Source organism: Bos indicus, chromosome 23, assembly GCF_029378745.1.
Source record: "Bos indicus isolate NIAB-ARS_2022 breed Sahiwal x Tharparkar chromosome 23, NIAB-ARS_B.indTharparkar_mat_pri_1.0, whole genome shotgun sequence".
Lineage (NCBI taxonomy): Eukaryota > Metazoa > Chordata > Mammalia > Artiodactyla > Bovidae > Bos > Bos indicus.
The window spans coordinates 50,186,387-50,205,650 of record NC_091782.1 but is presented as its reverse complement, the minus strand read 5'-3'; the positions used below and the strand labels follow the sequence as shown (position 1 = coordinate 50,205,650).

The 19,264-nt window shown below is 51.2% G+C and overlaps 1 protein-coding gene across 6 annotated transcripts in view; it reads left to right on the top strand.

Moving 5' to 3' along the window:
• RREB1 (ras responsive element binding protein 1) overlaps nucleotides 1-19,264 on the top strand; it is a 166,890-nt gene that overhangs the window by 29,656 nt on the left and 117,970 nt on the right. For 2 of the 6 annotated variants that reach the window (XM_070778455.1, XM_070778449.1), the window contains exon 1: nucleotides 14,827-15,072. The exons of 2 other annotated variants lie outside the window; for them this stretch is intronic. The gene's annotated coding sequence lies outside the window, so the exon portion shown is untranslated. Of the gene's footprint in view, nucleotides 1-14,744; nucleotides 14,767-14,826; nucleotides 15,073-15,095; nucleotides 15,834-19,264 lie in introns of those variants that run through there. 2 more of the 6 variants (XM_070778453.1, XM_070778450.1) reach the window with 2 other exon arrangements.

Below are 19,264 nucleotides of genomic sequence, written 5' to 3'. Positions count from 1 at the left end.
GGGATTTGATTTAGGTCATACCTGAATGGTCTAGTGGTTTTCCCTACTTTCTTCAATTTAAGTCTGAATTTGGCAATAAGGAGTTCATGGTCTGAGCCACAGTCAGCTCCTGGTCTTGTTTTTGCTGACTGTATAGAGCTTCTCCATCTTTGGCTGCAAAGAATATAATCAATCTGATTTCGGTGTTGACCATCTGGTGATGTCCATGTGTAGAGTCTTCTCTTGTGTTGTTGGAAGAGGGTGTTTGTTATGACCAGTGCATTTTCTCGGCAAAATTCTATTAGTCTTTGCCCTGCTTCATTCCGTATTCCAAGGCCAAATTTGCCTGTTACTCCAGGTGTTTCTTGACTTCCTACTTTTGCATTCCAGTCCCCTATAATGAAAAGGACATCTTTTTTGGGTGTTAGTTCTAAAAGGTCTTGTAGGTCTTCATAGAACCATTCAACTTCAGCTTCTTCAGCATTACTGGTTGGGGCATAGACTTGGATTACTGTGATACTGAATGGTTTGCCTTGGAAACAAACAGAGATCATTCTGTCGTTTTTGAGATTGCATCCAAGTACTGCATTTCGGACTCTTTTGTTGACCATGATGGCCACTCCATTTCTTCTGAGGGATTCCTGCCCACAGTAGTACATATAATGGTCATCTGAGTTAAATTCACCCATTCCAGTCCATTTCAGTTCGCTGATTCCTAGAATGTCGACATTCACTCTCGCCATCTCTTGTTTGACCACTTCCAATTTGCCTTGATTCATGGACCTGACATTCTAGGTTCCTATGCAATATTGCTCTTTACAGCATCGGACCTTGCTTCTGTCACCAGTCACATCCACAGCTGGGATTGTTTTTGCTTTGGCTCCATCCCTTCATTCTTTCTGGAGTTATTTCTCCACTGATTTCCAGTAGCGTATTGGGCACCTACTGACCTGGGGAGTTTCTCTTTCAGTATCCTATCATTTTGCCTTTTCATACTGTTCATGGGGTTCTCAAGGCAAGAATACTGAAGTGGTTTGCCATTCCCTTCTCCAGTGGACCACATTCTGTCAGATCTCTCCACCATGACCCGCTCATCTTGGGTTGCCCCACGGGCATGGCTTAGTTTCATTGAGTTAGACAAGGCTGTGGTCCTAGTGTGATTAGATTGACTAGTTTTCTGTGAGTATGGTTTCAGTGTGTTTGCCCTCTGATGCCGTCTTGCAACACCTACCGTCTTACTTGGGTTTCTCTTACCTTGGACGTGGGGTATCTCTTCACGGCTGCTCCAGCAAAGCTCAGCCATTGCTCCTTACCTTGGACGAGGGGTATGTCCTCACTGCCGCCCTTCCTGATCTTCAGCGTGGGATAGCTCCTCTAGGCCCTCCTGTGCCCGCGCAGAATGTGCCAATAAAGCTTTCCAAAAGGTTTTGTCCATTTACAATGCCAGTAGCAGTTCAACACGTGAAAGCTTCCACTTACTTCATTTCATCCTAGTGGACTTGGAGAATTTCTTTTCCTAACTTAATAGATAAAACTTTTTTAACTACTTGGGTTAATTTATATATCTTCTGTAAAAAAAATTATGTTTCCCTTTTAAATTTAATTTTTTAATTTTTATTTTTAATGGGTTTTTATTTCTATTATTTATTTATTTGCCTGTACATGTTGTGGCATGTGGGATCTAGTTCCCTGACCAGAGATTGAATCCAGGGCCCCCTGCGTTGGTAGCAGAGAGCCTTAGCTCTTGAACCACCAGAGAAATCCCTTTGCTTTTAATTTTGACATAGAGAAGGTTCATATTTCTGTGTGGTCAAGTTTTCTATGGTCTTTTTTAAATGTCCCTTTTATTTCTAATTTTATATTTGCGTATTCTATTCTTTATTCTTTATTTGTCTATTCTTTATTTCCAAGTTTTAAAACTTCCCCATCCAGAGATATGATACAGTATCATTTTTTTGTCTCTGGAAGTATGACAAATTTTGTTTTTAATCTTATTTTTCAGTTTTAAAAATACATCCCTATTTATCTAATTAATCCACAAGGAATTTATTTGTTGTATGGTTTGAGGTAAGAACTTACCTTGACACTTTCCTTCATATTGCTAATCAAATGTTCTAACAATGATTAGTTACTGAATAATTCTGTCCTTCTCTGATGGTTACAGGTGCATCCTATATGTATTCTAGTAAGTGTAACAGACAGATTCATTCCTAGTTTATCTATTCTGTTCTGCTATTAAGTTTTTTCTTGCACAGTCCCCCTGCCCTTTTAATTATAGACTTACGACTTCCCTGGTGGCCCAGTGGGTAAGAACCCACCTGCCAAGGCAGGGGACATGGGTTTGATCCCTGGTCTGGGAAGATCCCACGTGCTGCCGGGCAGCTGAGCCGGTGCACCACAAACACCGAGCTCACGTGCCGCAAGGACTGAAGCCCATACATCTAGAGCCCGTGCCCTGCAGCAAGAAGCCACCGCAATGAGAAGTCCGTGCACCCCAATGAAGAGTAGCCCCTGCTCGCCACAACTCGAGAAAAGCCCACACAAAGCAATTAAGAGCCAGCACAGCCAAATATGAATAAATCTTAAAAAAAAAAAAGAAAGCAAATATAACTCTTCAGCTTGTAAGACCCACTGGGGCAAGGATCCTTGTGCTTTATTTATTGTGTTCAGAGCCTGGAACACCGCCAGTGCACCCAATTGCTGGTTGAATGAGTGAGTGATGAATGTCAAGTTTCCTTAGTAACGCAAAGAAGTGACATAAAGTCAGTCCATAGACTCTAAAATATCTTATTTTTTGAGTGTGGATTCCACTACTTAGCTGAGGTGTGCATATGAAAACGTGTGCCTGAAATTGCTCAGTGCGTTGCCTCCTAAGAACCCGAGGCACTGAGTGGGATCATTCCCATGCCCTGTTCACGGCAGAATAACACCCGTGTACTACACATGACTTTATTTCTTCCTGAGGGAAAGAGTTTTCTGTCCATTAGGATAGGCACGTTGTTGTCAGTGTTTCTGATCATCAGCATCTTTCATGCTATTTAGTTGTGTAATTTACTGCAGCTTCTGGAACACTGTAAGAACATTTTTTTGGTTTTGGTTTTGACATTTATTTTTGGCTGCACCGGATCTTAGTCGCAGCACGCGGGGTCTACGTTGGAGAACATGGGCTCTGTAGTTTGCCATTTGCAGGCTTAGTTACCCAGTAACACATGGGCTCTTAGTTCCCCAGCCAGGGATCAAGCCCGAGTTTCAGGCATTGGAAGGCAGATTCTTAACCACTGGACCACCAGAGAAGTCCGTTCCCGAGCACTTTTTACAATTAAAAATTCTCTGCTCCTTTGACTTGGGGCCACGGGACCTGACCTGTGAGCAAGAGGACCAGTGGCCAGAGTTATTAGAGGTACTTGCGCACTGTCCGTGGGTTCCACTGACAAATACCATGTGGGGGGCGACTTAACTGAAACTGCAGAAATTTTACTTTGCTTCTGCCCACCCTCAATTGAACCCACAAAGGTACACATACTTACTACTTATTGAAGGAGTATTTATTTCACTTATTTGTACTCTGTTTCATGATGAAAGAGTGCTATCTGACAGCGAAATAAATGTTGAACTTGGAGTACATCTTTTAGGGGAAGAATCTGCATCCAGTGACAATAGATCAGTTTTTTTTTTTCTTCTAATATCTGCCAGGTTGTCTGAAGTGGAATTTTGAAACGGCCCTTGCTATGGAGGGCTGAAATTCAATCATTTAAAAATTTCATAAGCAATAAACTTACATCTTGGAGGAAGCTAAGTCTAACTTATGACTTAGAAGAGTTATTTGACCTTCCCTGCTATTCTGATATCTCCGAAAAAAACTTTAATGGTTTAGAAGTATGCTAGCAATGCATCAGTCTAAAACCCAACTGAGAATCAGGACGTCAGCAGCTTTTGGCTTCTGGGCAGCAAAACGAGATGCTGGTCCATATGCTTACTTTTCACACATTTCAAGCAATCTTGGTTACCCAGTTTTCTAACCATGCAGACAGTGAGTGAGTGAAAGTTGCTCAGTCGTGTCCAACTCTTTGTGACCCCATGGGCTGTTGCCCACCAGACTCCTCTGTTCATGGGGATTCTCCAGGCACGAATACTGGAGTGGATAGCTGTTCCCTTCTCCAGGGGATCTTCCCAATCCAGGATCGAACCCAGGTCCCACGTTGCAGGTGGATTCTTTACCATCTGAGCCACCAGGGAAGCTCAAGAATACTGGAGTGGGTAACCTATCCCTTCTCCAGGGGATCTTCCCGACCCAGGGATTGAACTGGGGTCTCCTGCGTTGCAGGCGAATTCTTTACCAGCTGAACTACCAGGGAAGCCTAATCACATAGATAAGAAACGATCAGTTAGAAAGGGAAGAGGAGGTTACTATTGGCAGGCACACTGAGTCCAGAAAGAAGTGACAGGTCACAGCCGGATAGTGAGGCAGGACAAATAACTACAAGCAGACAAAAACCCCTCAAGCTGGGCTTTACTGTGAAGGCCTTGGGGATGCTAGCAAACAGCTAGGACCTACCTGTTCAGATGAGTAGCTTCTTGAAGATGCAAGTCTTGTGGCCTAGTATGCCTTGTTTATAAACAGTTATCTTTATTTGACAATCCAATAAAATATTTGAAGCTTATGATAGTATCATTTTGTGCAGATATTAACTTTCCTATTTTTCAGAAAAGGAAGAGAAAGCAAGGCAGTGCATAATACATTTTAGGAAAACTTTTGGCTCCAAATGGTTAATCTTTAAAGGGAAAACCATCAAACCAGAAATAACACATCCCTCAAGGTATTTGGGTAGCTGAAGTAATAACACACTGAGTATGACAGAAGTTGTCAAGGTGGCCCATCCCCAAGATGCTGCTCAGCTTATCTTAGTGGGAGGATTTCACTGGCTGCTGTACTAAAGGGGATTTGGACATTTGAAATGACGTCTCGCCATGCCTCTTGGCTTTCTGTTCTATTTGCCAATCCCAGGAAGACTTTCCTCCCTCAATTTCCTGTTTCCCCGTCGTTTCTTCATATCTGTCCCACCTCTTCATATTTTGCAAATCATGTTCATTAAGAACCTGTATGGTAAAAAAAAAAAAAAAGAACCTGTATGGTGAGACTGCCCTGGTGGTCCAGTGGTTAAGACTCCATGCTCCCAAAGCAGGGGGCCTGGGTTCAATCCCTGGTAGGGAAACTAGGATCCCTCATGCCGCATGGCACAGCCTGAAAAAAAAAAAAAAAAAGGAAGCTGCACTGTGCCAGCCCTCTGCTAAGTGTAAAGGGGGCATTAGCCATAACAGGCCCCAATGTCAAGCCTCCCTGGCCCCACTGAGGCTGTGCACCCCGTCCTAAGAATTCCCAGGCTTCTCCACACACTTCCCCTACTTCAACACCCTGATGGAAACTTCATTTGTCCTTAGAGATATCACTTCCTGCAAAAGCCTTTCCTCAATAAGACAGGTTCTCCCGGTTCATGGGGAGGCCGTGGAGTTGATGGCGTATTTTCTACTCTCCTTCCTCGCCCTTGTCACCGCTGGGTCCCTCCTCCCTGCATCTGTCACTGGGGCTGCTGAAACTAAGCCCATCAGGCTGGGGACCGACACGACAGAAACGTGCTTTCTCCCCGTTCAGGAGCCTGGAAGTCCAGATCAAGTGCTGGTTGGTTCCTTCGGAGGCCTCTCTCCTCAGCTGGCAGACACCACCTTCTCCTGCGGCCTCACATGGCTGGCATCTTCTGTGTGTCTGATCTCTTCCTTTTTAAAAATTATTATTTTGGCCTCGCCTCGTGGCATGTGCTGGAGAAAGGCATGGCAACCCACTCTAGTATTCTTGCCTGGAGAATTCCATGGACAGGGGAGCCTGGTGAGCTACAGTCCAGGGGGACACAACTGAGTGAGTCACACACACGCAGGGCACGTGGGCTCTTAGTTCCCCAACCAGCGATGGAACCCGGGCCCTCTGAGCTGGAAGCTAGGAGTGCGAACGCCTGGAGCACCAGGGAACTCCCCGACCCCTCTTCTCGTGAGGACACCAGTCCTTCCGGATGACCTCGTTTCACGGAAGGACGGCGGGGAGGCCCGCGCCGCCACACCGCCACCCGCGGGGCCGCGACTTCGGCAGATGACTCTGGGGCGCCCGGGTTAGCCTCTGCGGCCTCCTGTCTCAGGGATCACCCGTCCACAGCCGCCTCCTCTCACCCGCGCCCCGCCATCCGCACACGCCCCGGCACAGGGCCTAAGAGGCCAGCCTCACGTTTGTCTCCTCTCAGCCTCCTCTCAGCCACGAAGACTCGTCCCGCCTCCACCGTCCCCTCGGTCCCCGAAGCCCCCCGTCAGGATGCCTCTCGCGAGTCATCCGCCGCCGCGTCTCCCTCCGCGCCGCCCGCCCTCAGGCGCCCGCCTGCCCCTCGCCCGTCGCCTCAGCCCGCGGGTCGCCGGGCTTTTCTCCGCCAGCCTCAGGCCCCTCCGCGCCCTGGGGCCTCGGCCTCCCTGGCTCTGCCGTCCGACCGCCTTCTGTAGTCAAGGCCGTGGGACGCCAACGCCCACGACCTTACCCGGGACTTAGGCTTCTAGCATCTTACCCCCTTCCCACCTGCCATGGAGTATGAATTAGCCCTCTTTCCCCCCAGGCTGATCCGTCTACCATTTCTCCTCTGCCATAGACAGACAGACAGACACCTTCACAAGCTGTGTTCTGTAACATCTCTATTGTCTCTCTCCGGATCTACATTCCTTTCCTGTTGACATAAATGTCTATGGAGAACAGAAAGGGGTTTGTACCTGAGGTTTATGCGAAGGAGGGATGGTTATAAACCAAACGAGCAACACTGAAAGCCGGCCATCCCCTTCTTTTCCCAAAGTGACAGCGCAGACAATAGCGGCCCTTCTGCCAGACTCCGGTCAAGGGCATTCTAGTCAGATTACTCAAGACACTCAGGTAGGCATTTTTTATTAGCAAACGATTTAATTCTCGACTGACTAACAACAGGGGTGATGACAGCAAGCAGAGAGTGGATCCTGGGAGTCCAGCTCGGCTCTGCCAGGTCCCGGCCAGGCCGCCTGGGACCTCGGGAATCCGCCTGGGTTCCGTCGCTGTAGGTCGTGGGTGGCGACAGCACCTGCCAGGTTGGAGGCTGGAGCGGACTGAGCAAGATGATCCACACGGGGCTCCTAGAGCAGCGCCTGGCGCATAGTAGGGGGCCAGTCCCTATTAGCTGCTATTCTGTTGCCATGGTTCCTTTCCTTTCTCTCCTAACTTCTCAGGGCTTCAGGCCTTCACTTCCTTTTTTTCCAGTGGCTCCTTAACCCCTTGCTTTCTGGCCTCTGCCTTCCCCTGTTAAGTCAATTTACTGTCTCAGACCTCACCCCGTTGTCAGCTGCTTGTCTTGGTGTGTCTGTGACTTAACACCATTGACCACCTTTCACTGGCAGCACGCCCCCCTACCCTGCACCCCATCCACCACCACTAGCCTTCTGCTCCTTCGGTTTCCCTGGGGTTGGTCAGCCTCTAGCCTTTTCCTGCTGGTCCCCTCTGCCCCTCAGATGTCTCTCCAGGCCTTTTTCCTGGGTCCAGTCTCCTCTCGTCTTCCACACACCATCCCCGCTGACGTGTGGACCCACCACCCATCCAGGGTCCCAAACTGAGACCAGGGAGGCAACTTATTCAGAACTATTCACTCTCCACAACCACTTGAGACCAAGCCCAGTGGATTCAGTTTTCTTTACCATTTCCCACCTCTAGTCACCGCCGCTCTTCCCTCCACCTTTTTTTTTTTATATCACACTGACAAGTGCCGATATGTTATTAAGAAAGCCCACAAGGGGCTGAAATAGAGCGTGGTGTGTTTGGGAGAAGAGACTATTTCTTTATGTTTTATTTTTTTTAAACAAAGGAAAACAAATTTTTTTTTTTGTTTACTTTTAGTTTCTGTTGCTGCACAGGCTTTCTCTGGTTGTGGGGAGCAGGAAGCTACTGTGGAGTTGGGGTGTGTGGGCTTCTCTTTGCAGTGGCTTCTCTTGGCGGACCTCAGGCTCTCGGGTGCTCAGGCTTCAGCAGTTGTGATGCATGGGCTTAAGTTGACCCACAACATGTGGAATCTTTCCCGACCAGGGGTTGAACCCGTGTCTCCTGCACTGGCAGGCAGATTCTTTATCACTGGACCGCCAGGGAAATACCCCTCCTGCCTTTTAAAAATATATATATATTTATTGATTGGGCTGCACCAGGTCTTACTTGCAGCCCATGGGATCTTCGAACTTCATCGTGGCATGCAGGATCCTTAGTTTTGGGACGTGCAATCTAGTTCTCTGACCAGGGATCGAACCCAGGACCCCTGCATTGGGAGCATGGAGTCTTAGCCACTGGACCACCAGGAAGTCCCTGTCCCCCTTTTTACCTTAACCCCTGTGCTGTCGTGTGTCACTCTACAGATGCTGGAGTGGATTCCCTTCATTTGATGTCACGCCCCATGGTCAGTGCTGCAGAGGGACTTTTTTCCTTCTCTCCCAAATCAAACTGGACAAATTCTATTGCATCTGTATCCTAATTATGTCTCAAACCAATCCTTTCTTCTCTACCTCTACAGCCAGCGACTGATGGAGTCCCTATCATTTCTTAGGTGGGCTCTTCTATTAATTCCCAGCTAGTCTTCCCATCCCAAGTGTTCCAGACCTTTCTCCATGGTCCCACGAGGGAGGCTCTGTCTACCTCCTCAAGCTCTTTCAGGGCCTCAGCTCAGGACAGAGTGCAGGTCAGCCACAAGGGGTGCACGGAGCTCTCGGCTGTCCAGCCCATGAGCGATTTCTCCAGCTCCATCTCAGGCTGCCTCGCCCCATCCACTCTGCTCCAGCCAGAGTCAGGGGTTTGCAGTTCAGGAAACTGACTTTGTTTCAGGCCTCTGTGCCCTTGAGCATGGGCTTCCCAGGTGGCGCTAGTGGTAACCAACCCACCTGCTCATTCAGGAGACCTAAGAAATGCAGGTTTGACCCCTGGGTGAGGAAGATCCCTTGGAGGAGGGCATGGCAACCCACTCCGGTATTCTTGCCTGGAGAATCCCTTGGACAGAGGAGCCTGGTGGGCTACAGTCCATGGGGTCGCAAAGAGTCGGATACGACTCAGCAACTTAGGACACATGCATGCCCTTGTGCCTCCTGCTCACGGCTCCCTCTGCCTGGAGCACCCTGCATGCTCCTCTCTCTTGGCAGGAGGGACACCTCCATGTCTTCTGAGATTCAGCAGATTGCATCGCCTCATTCTAGGGGCCTTCTCCAATGTCCACATCCTTTTCCTCCTTGGTTTTCTTCCACGGCATAGCTCTGTGGGTTCCATTATTTCCACTTCCAGCTCAGTGTCAGTTGCTCTGCCATCCTCCGTCTCCAGTGAGCTTCTGCCCTTCTCATCAGACCTGCATTCTCTCCATCGCCCGGCTGGGACCCAGGGGCATCGTCTCAGTCCTTCCTTCTTCACCCCCATCCCCACACCAGCTGCTTCTCTGCTGGTCCTTCCTGAAGTGACTCCTGACCATCCCCCCGCTTCCCACCCTAGTTCAGGCCCACATCCCTGAGGTTTCCTATGGATATTGTTCAGAGCTCTTTGTGGGCTAGCCTTGGCCTGTTGACTTTTTAAAAATATATACACTTATTTATTGGTCTGCCCCAGGCCTTAGCTGTGGCACTTGGACTCTTAGTTGCAGCAGATGGGATCTAGTTCCCTGACCAAGGATCAAACCTGGGCCTGCTGCATTGGGAGTGTGGAGTCCTAGCCACTGGACTAGCAGGGAAGTCCCCTAGCCTCAGCCCATTGACTTTTGCTCTCATCACCTGCTGCTTTTTAAGTGTTATGATCCAGCCACAGTGGAATCCTTCCTGGTCTCTGAAGAGGGCCCATAAGTTGCTGCCACCACGACTTTCATCTGCTGTTTCTAATCCCCCTCTCCATCTATGAAATTTCTAACCATTCTCCGTGGCTCAACCCCCCATTACTTTCTTTTCTGTGAAGCCTTCCCTGATGACTTATTTGAAGTGATCTCTTTTCTCAGAACCTCTGAATTTTGTACCTGTTTAATGGTTCTTATATGTTGGCTTGCATTTCATCATTATTTCTTATGGATGCAGAGATTAGCTTGTAAACTCTTTTAAGCAATGGATTATAAATTATCCATCTTTGTATCACTTCACTACACAACATAGTGCAATTTCAGGTATGTGTGTATATCTATTTATCTACACATAGATATATATCAGCTTTGTTGAGGTATAACTTACATAGTATGCAATTCACCCATTTAAATCAAACAGTTCAGTGCTTTTACTGTATTCAGAGTTGGTAAACCATCACTGCAATCAATTTTAGAACATTTTTATCACCCCAAAAAGAAATGCTGTACACATGACAGTCAGTCCCTATTCCCTCCAAACCCTCAGCCCTAGGAACTATTAATCTACTTTCTGTCTCCATAGATTTGCTTATTCTGGATGTACCATATAAACAGAATTAGAACAGCGTTTGTCCTTTTGGGTCTGCCTTATTTCATTTTTGGGCTTCCCTGGTGGCCCAGCTGGTAAAGAATCCACTTGCAATGCGGGAGACCTGGGTTTGATCCCTGGGTTGGGAAGATCCCCTGGAGAAGGGAATGACTACCCACTTCAGTATTCTGGCCTGGAGAATTCCATGGACTGTATAGTCTATGGAGTCTCGAAGAGTCGGACAGGACTGAGCAACTCTCTCTATTTCATTTACTGTGTTTTCAAAATTGATCCATGCTGTAGTGTGTGCTGCTGCTGTTGCTGCTAAGTCGCTTCAGTTGTGTCCGACTCTGTGCAACCCCGTAGATGGCAGCCCATCAGGCTCCCCCGTCCCTGGGATTCTCCAGGCAAGAACACTGGAGTGGGTTGCCATTTCAGTCTCCAATGCATGAAAGTGAAAAGTTAAAAGTGAAGGTGAAGTCGCTCAGTCATGTCTGACTCTTAGCGACCTCATGCACTGCAGCCCACCAGACTCCTCCGTCCATGGGGTTTTCCAGGCAAGAGTACTGGAGTGGGGTGCCATTGCCTTATAGTGTGTACTTCATTCTTTTTTATGGCTGACTAATATTCCATGCAACACATTTTGTTTATCCACTCATCAGCTGATGGGTATTCGGGTTGTTTCTATTTTTTAGCTGCTATGGATAATGCTGCTATGAACATTCGTGAACAAGTCCTTGTGTGGATGTATGTGTTCATTTCTTACGGAGGAGGAGTGGAGTGGTTGGGTCAGATGTAACTCTATGCTTAACGTTTTGAGGAACAATCAAGTTGTTTGTTTATTTTTTTTAAATGTATTTTTATTTGGTTGCATCAGATCTTAGGTGCAGCACACAGTACCTTTGCTGCATCTTGTGGGAGCGTGTGGATTTAGTAGTTGGGGCCTGTCATGCCTAGTTGTTCCTCGGCGTCCAGCCAGAGATCAAACCTGTGTTCCTTGCGTCACAAGGTGGATTCCTAACCACTGGACCACCAGGGGAACGCCCCATCAAAAAGCTGCTTTTCAAAGTGACTATAGAGTTTTACATTTCCACCAGCAGTGTGTAAGGAGAATTCTATCTTCCCACTGACAGCACTTGTTATTATCTGCCTTATTTATTACAGCCGTCCTAGTGGTTGTGAAGTGGTGCCTCATCATGGTTCTTTTTTTTTTTTAATTGGAAAGATAATGGCTTTATAGAATTTCAGTGTTTTCTGTCAAACCTAACATGAATCAGCCATAGGTGCACATTATGTCCCCTCCTTCTTGAACCTCCCTCCCATCTCCCTCCCCATCCCACCCCTCTGGGTTGATGGAGTCCCTGTTTGAGTTCCCTGAGACATACCGCAAAGTCCCATTGGCTGTTTTACATATAATAATGTAAGTTTCCATGTTACTCTCGCCATACCTCTCCCCCTCTCCTCCCCTCTCCCGTGTCCATAAGTCTGTTCTCTATGTCTGTTTCTCCACTGCTGCATTGCAAATAAATGCATCAGTGCCATCTTTCTAGATTCCATATATATGCGCTTTCTCTTTCTCTTTCTGACTTACTTCACTCTGTATAATAGGCTCTAGGTTCATCCACCTCATTAGAACTGACTAAAATTCATTCCTTTTATGGCTGAGTAATATTCCATTGTGTATATCTACCACAGCTTCTTTATCCATTCATCTGTTGATGGACATCTAGGTTGCTTCCATACTCTAGCTATTGTAAACAGCGCTGCAGTGAACATTGGGGTACATGTGTCTTTTTCAGTTTTGGTTTCCTCAGGGTCATTGTGATTTTGATAGCATGACTCTTTCTCCCCGTTGAGATGTTCAAAAAATATTTGTTGGATCAAGGATATTTATAGGTAATATGAACAAACAGACGTTTGGACAGATCATTTGACTTCCAAGTTTATGAATTAGCTGGAAAAGGTGAATGCAGAGCTCAGTATCATTTCAAAAGTTACTTTTAGGCTGTTTTCTCAACTAAATAGGTTGCCAGTATTACCTTGGTGATGCTATCGAGGTGATTTGTCCTAAAAATTCATGTAGCTTTGCAGGTTTGAATGTATTTTACAGAATAAGCTAAATTACAAGCAAAATTCCAATTTTGATATGATTCCTACTCAAAAACCTACCACTGAGTGGGGAGACCAGGAAAGGTAACTTCTAACTGGGGGCATGCAGTGGGGCTGGAGAGGAGGCTTAGAAAAATGCGATTGCTAAAGTTTCTCTGGGTTGAGTTTTCCTCTGTCAACAGCAGACCCTGGGAAATGTAACAGGTTCTGAAAACTTAATTTTGATGACTCTGGACATCAGAGAAACAGCCAGCTGAATCAGTTCCCTCTTGGGCAGCTGATTATCTCAAGTCAGAGGTAATGGTGCAACTGCTTTTGCTTGGTTCTAGAGAGTTCTGTCTTGGCCAGAACCCATCCATTTAATCCATCCCTGGGTCCACACTTCAGTCTGCTGTCCTGAAAACCAGAGATCCACTGAAGGCCACCAATTAAAGGCCTGGGACTGGGCTTACAACTTTGGATGGTGTGCAAGTGTATTCAGAGGAACTGGCGTAGAACAGGGTCGAAGGTCATAGTAAGTAGATAGTAGCCAGCTTTCTGTCTGTATAACATCATTTTGCTTAACAAACCTCACATGGGAGACTCTACAGTAGCGTTCTCTGCACCTAGTGGAGAGGCCCCCGTCATCTTTAGGATTTGGGGGGTGTGCAATGTTTGTTTTCCACAACCACAATCACCCTTATCTGTCTGGAGATGTTTCCAAAGGCTGACAACAGGCCCCTTTCAGAAGCTTCGTAGGAAAAGTATTAACAGGTGGAAACATGTCAGCCGCTTTATGGAGGAAGCGCAGCCCAGGCCTGGTTTCTCTGGGCTTGGGTGATAACTTGGGCCGCCGCAGCCAACGCGAAGCTGGTGGCTGGAGCCCTGGAGATGGCCAGCGGCTCAGAGGAGGGCCCCAGCTTTTCTGAGCTGAAACAGGAGCCCTCTGAGAGAAAGAGATATTGCATGTGGCTTCCCTGATCCCTCGGAGGGCGACGAGTATGACACAGCATCAGCCGTGCCATCGCGGGGTGGGGATCTAGGGGGCCGCTCCTTGGGGGCAAGGCAGCCCCTGCCGCCGAAGCATCAGTTGTGGAGCGCGGGGAAGGGAAGGTGACAGAGGCCGAGGCAGCGGTGAATGAGTTGGATGGAGAACGCGCTGCCGGAGCGGCAGTCCCAGAGCAAGAAGTACTGGGCCCTGGGAGAGAAACAGCCCGGAGTTGGGGGCGGGGTGAAGCGCCAGTTCCTTCATCTCCCGCCCCGTCGTCTGCCTGTCCCACCTGGATGCACAGCGAGGACCGCGTGGGGAGGGAACCGCGCGGGTGGGCCTCGGCTCCCCCAGGGTGGGGCTCGGCTCCCCCATCTGCCTCTGAGACCAAGAGGGGCGGCGTCGGATCGGGGGACCCCGCCCCCCCACCGCGGCACCCCCCTCGCGGCCTCCGAAGTGCCCCTCTTGCGCCTCCCAGGCGTCGCTGCCTCTTCCCCTCCTCCGTTAAAACAGTGAAACAAACCACTGAGTGAAGTGATGGAGAGCCGGGGGCGGGGAGTCGCCCGCAGTGAGGGGCTGGAGTGGGGAGGGGGGGCGCGCGGTGGTCCATGAAGGTGGCTCGCCCGCAAAGAACGCCGCGCAGGTCGCATCGCGCTCGGCCGCCGCCCCCGAGACCCTTCCCCCGGGGATGGGGGAGGGGAGGGCGGCCCAAGCCCTCCTCTCGCTGGGCCCCCGGAGGCACCGCGGAGGGCGTGGGGGCCAACCTGGGGCTGCGGTGGGGGGCTGCAGTGTCCCGCCATCCCGGGGATGGAGACTGCCGTCAGCCCGCTAAAATCGGGGCGAGGGGCTGCGGCGGGGTCCGCAGTCTCCCCGAACCCCCGGCCCGAGCGCGGCCTCCGCCGCCGAGACCCTTCCCCGGGGTGGGGGGCGGCCCAAGCCCTCTTCCCCCCTGGGGCCCCGGCGGCGCCCGCGGAGGGCGTGGGGGCCAACCTGGGGCTGCGGTGGGGGTGGGGTGGGGGACTGCAGCGTCCCTCCATCCCGGAGATGGAGACTGCAGTCACCCCACTAAGATCGGGGCGGGGGGCTGCGGCGGGGGTCGGGGTCCGCACCCCCCCCCCACCCGACCCCCGGCCGGAGCGCCGCAGCCGCCGCCGCCGCCGCCGCCGCCGCTCAGTAACACGTCCCCAGGAGACGCGCAGGAGCAACACGTGATGTGTCTACTTATCAGGGTGAGAGGGGGAGAGCGGGGCTCCGAGCGTGCGGGCGGGCAAGCGGGGCGGGGGGCCGGGGCGGGGGCCACGACGGCGGCCGGGGCGCCGGGGTCGCCAGCTCCTCGCCCACCTCCCTCCCCGCGGGGCGAAGCGGAGCGGGGAGGGGGGGGGAAGCGACTGCGGAGTTGATGAACTTTGCACATCCAGAAACGCCATTTTGATTCCTTTTCCGGAACAAGTTTGCATCTCTGCTCGATCCCTTCCCGCAGCCCACCGGTCCCCTCGGCGTCCTCGCCCGGGAGCCCCCAGCGCCCTGGCCTGGCCGTGAGTACGCGCCCCCGGGCGTTCCGGCTCGCGGTCCCTCGGGCGGCCGCGAGATGTCCGGGGCTGAGCCGGGAGCGGCGACCTTTCCGAAGAACTTTTGGGGATGTGGGGAGGGTGAGGTCTGCGCAGGGCGCGCCGCACTTTTCGAACTCCGCGTCTCCCCCAGGGGCCGCGAGGACCCAGGAGCCACCCCCCCACCGCACCCCACGGCCGCGGCGCTGCGTGCGCTCGGGGGGCCGGCGTGGGATGAGCCGGGCAGCCCTCGCCCCTCGGGCTGCTGCGCGCCGGGCCGCTCCTCCTCCCCGCGTCCTCCCCCCTCCTCCCCCCTCCTCCCTCCTCCTCCTCCCCTTCCTCCGCTCCCTTTCCCCTTCCCGAGCCGCCGGCTCTGCCAACCAGCTCCCAGCGCGAGCCGCCGGCCGCAGCGCCCCACCGCCGGGGGACCTGATGCGCATCCATATTAGCCGTCCGAGCGCAGGAATCCGGCCCGACCCGCGCCGCCGCGCCCGCCGCCGCATTTATTTTTAACCGAGCCCCGCCGGGGGGACTCGGAGGGTGCGCGCCCGGCCGGCCAGAGACATCTTCCCAGCGCAGTTCTCCATCTTCCGCCCTCTCTCTCTCTCTCTCCCCCGACATCCCTCCTCCCCCCCCCCCCCCCATGTGGGAGGGGAAACTCTTCTCCTACATACTTTCGAGTCCCTCTCGGGCCGAGAGGAGCGCGGAGATGACGGCGCCCGCCCGCCCGCCGCCGCCGCCGCCGCCAGGTATCCGGGGGTGCCACGCTCGGGGGGTTCCACGCTCGGGGGTGGGGGTGGGTGCTCGCTGGGGGTGGGGGGGTACCGCGCGGTGGGAAGCATCCGCCGCGCCCTGCGCTGCGGACTTTGATCGTCTCCGGCGGACGGCGCCGGCCCCGGAGGGGGCCCTGCGCCTTCGCCGCTCCCGGCTCGTGGCTGCTGGTCACGCCGACCATCGCGCCCCCCCCCCCCCAACCACCGCGCCCCGGGTGACCGCGCGAGGGGCGGGGGGGCGCGTCCGCGCGTATTGTTCTCTGGCCTTTCCGCTGGCGGTGTACGTGTTTTCGTGGGAGCCATCGGTGTGGAGCGGAGCCTGCATCGCGGGGGGGGGGGGGGGGGGGGGGGACCTCGGCGCCCGGCGCCGTCACGAGCACAGGAAGGAGGCCGGGAGCATCCGAGGCGGGGCCGCCGGGGCCCGCTTCGCCGCCCAGCTGTGGAGCGCGCTCGGAAACTTTTGTCCGCAGCCCGCTGGACCAATTTTTTTTTTTTTTTTTTTTTTGCCGAGTTGTGGGGTTTCCCTGCCTCCTCCCATCCCAGCCCCGTAGCGTCCAGCAAGGCCGGGATGCGGGGGTGGGGGAGGACCTGGCGTCCAGGGGCTGGGGGACCCAGTGCGCCCCCCGCGCGCCCCCCTCCTCCTCGGCCCGGCCCCCCGCGCCCACCCGCCCCCCACCTCCTCGGTCGCGGTCTCTTAGGAAACTGCGACCTTAATGGTTGCTAAGGAGCAGGGGAGGTCCTTCCCGTCGCCGGCCCCCTCCCTGGGAGCGGCGCGTTCTCTGGACCGGGCCGAGGGTCGCGTCGAGGATGGGAGGGCTCGCTCCCCGCCGCCCGCCGGGCCCGGGGAGGCGCGTGAGTGCGGGGCGCGCTGGTCCAGTCCACTCTTCGGCGGGGCCACTTTGCTTTTCGGACGGGCCGGGGGTCGGGGGGTAGGGCGATGTGTGGGTGGGGGGCAGCGGAGGACGCCCCCCCGGGCGCGGGGACCGGTCGGCGGGCGGGCCGGTTGACAGGCGCCGCGTGCAACTCGCGTCCCGCGTCCGCGGTGCATCCGTGATGGGTTATAAAAGAGGAGAAAAGTATTTCTCCTTGCTCAGCACATTTGCCCTGCCTGGCTCCTTACTGGTTAGAAGATAGAACGTGAGCCCAGATCCGGACGAGCAGTTCACATTCCATTACGAAATTCTACACGGCTTCAGAGCCAGCAGCAGCACACATTCGGGCCACTTTGGAGTTTTTTCGGCTTCTTTTTTGGGGATGGTGGTGGTGGAGAGAGATGGAAAGGCGAATTAAAAAAAAACAACAACACAACTCTGGGGTATGCTGAAAAACCTGTCTGAGGGTTTTCAGCAGCAGAAACATTCACCCCACGCTTGTTTTAGAGTTTAGATTTAAAAGCCAGTGGAAATGAAATTTGCCTGTTGGATAGAGATGCTGGAAATAGCGAGGTGTTTCTGTCTTGAAGAAGAGACTGGAGGTGATTTCTGCAAAGGCTACCAAGTCGTTAATGTGCATCCCATGTTTTCCGGATAGTTTTCTTCTAGATATGCAGTGGTGTGTGCCTGCGCGCGAGTGTATTCAAATTTAATTGATGTGGAAAGCGGAGAAAAGGGGACTGCAAAGAAAAGGATGGTTTTTGTTTTGTTTTTCCCCACGGCCCTTAAAAGCATCCTCTAGGGTTGGTGCCTTTTGGAGTAGGCAGGTATGGTTCTAAGTCCTAATGTAACCCGGAAGTCTTGTTAGAGGCTGAATGAAGCCTTGGCTGACACTTTTTTTCCTCTGGCTTTCTTTTTTTAAACGTGTAGTTCTTTTCTTCCTTCAAGAGTCACACAGTCACCCAAATTATTCTTCAAGTAATATATGCAAAGGTGAGTCACTAATTTTAGTTATTCCCCCCCCCCCCAACTTTTACCTTTGCCCTTCGGAGGAAACTTCTGGGTATCCTCTCATGGATCTTGCTTTGATGTGTTTTGGGCTTTGGTTACACTGATGAATTAAACATTTGAATGGCTTTTATCAACTTTGAAATGTGTGAAAAAACACCTTCCTTCCCACCCACCCCCTTTACAAAAGAAAGGGAGAGCCCTTTGATTTGTTCCTTGTTTACCTTGTGCTTCATTTTAGGTTGTTAATGAACTTGCACTGTTTTATCATTCCTAAAAATACTGCCAAACAGGTTGCATTTTAGGATGTTTTGTTTTTAAAGAGGATTTGCTGGTTACGTGATACTCTTAAGAAAATGCTGCTGACCTTTTCTGTTACACGGCATATCATTCTCTGGGGTTTTTCTGGATATCACTCTGCTTCTCATCAGAAATTCAGAGCCTGGGCCCTTATGGCAGACAAGCGTTTGTTGTGTGATGGGAAGATGGGTCGGACTCAGCTGGCACAGGTGGGGCATCCATTCCTAACTGTTTGCATCATCTCACAAATGACCCTTTGATGGAAGGGTCTTTTATTTTAGACTCCTTCAGGCAGGCTCCCGAGCTCTCATTCTGTATCCAGCATAGGGGCAGAATGTTGAAGGAGGAAAATAAGGCTCCTGAGCCAGTCTGCATCATCCCGTAGCAGTTGCTGATGGCTTCTTTGCTGTGTGCAGGGCCCTATGCAGTTGCCATTATGTGGTTTGCATTTTTACCCAATTTTGAACTGCTGTGCTAGTCCACTTCCTAAAATCAGTTTGGAAATCTTTGCTGGTTGTGTTATGCTTAGTTGTTACCATCATTTATTACCTTCAGTGAAGGACATTTCCCAGTTAATGAAATTAAGAGAAAAGTCTACCCTTTGGGGGGTTTTGTATGGCATAATTAATATAAATTTAACTCCTGCAGAAAATTGATTAAAAGTCTCACTCGAAGTAGTCAGAAGTGAATCCTTTTGATGTTTCTATTCATTATCCTTCTGAAAAGTAGGTGGTGCTTAAAAGGTCATAGGATAAGGGTTGCTAAGCAGCTAAACAGAAGGATGCTAAAATTAACTGAAGCATTTTTGAAAGGGAGTCCTCCCCTGTTTTACATTATTTAACTAGATTTAATTAATTTCTGAATCCTTCATGTCCCTTGGCCTAGGAAAGTAGGATGTTAAGTTTGTTTTGTTTTTGTTATCGTATTTAAATAATCTCTCTTTTGTAAGTGTCTTCTTATTGAAGTTCATGCTCTGACCAGACCTGGTGTCAGATGGCAGCTTGTCTGGGTGAACGTCTTGTCTGTTAACCTGTGTGTTCAGATTAAATCCTCGCTTCCCTGGGAAAGGTGTGTGTAACATCACCTTATTTCATTTATTAATAACAGATGGCTTAGTTTGGAAAACATACCTCATCTGTGAAGTGATGTCTTATTTTGCCCTTTACTAAACAGGTTTGTGTTTGGAAGCTAGAAATGCAATAGACAATCAGCAGGACACAGGCAGTA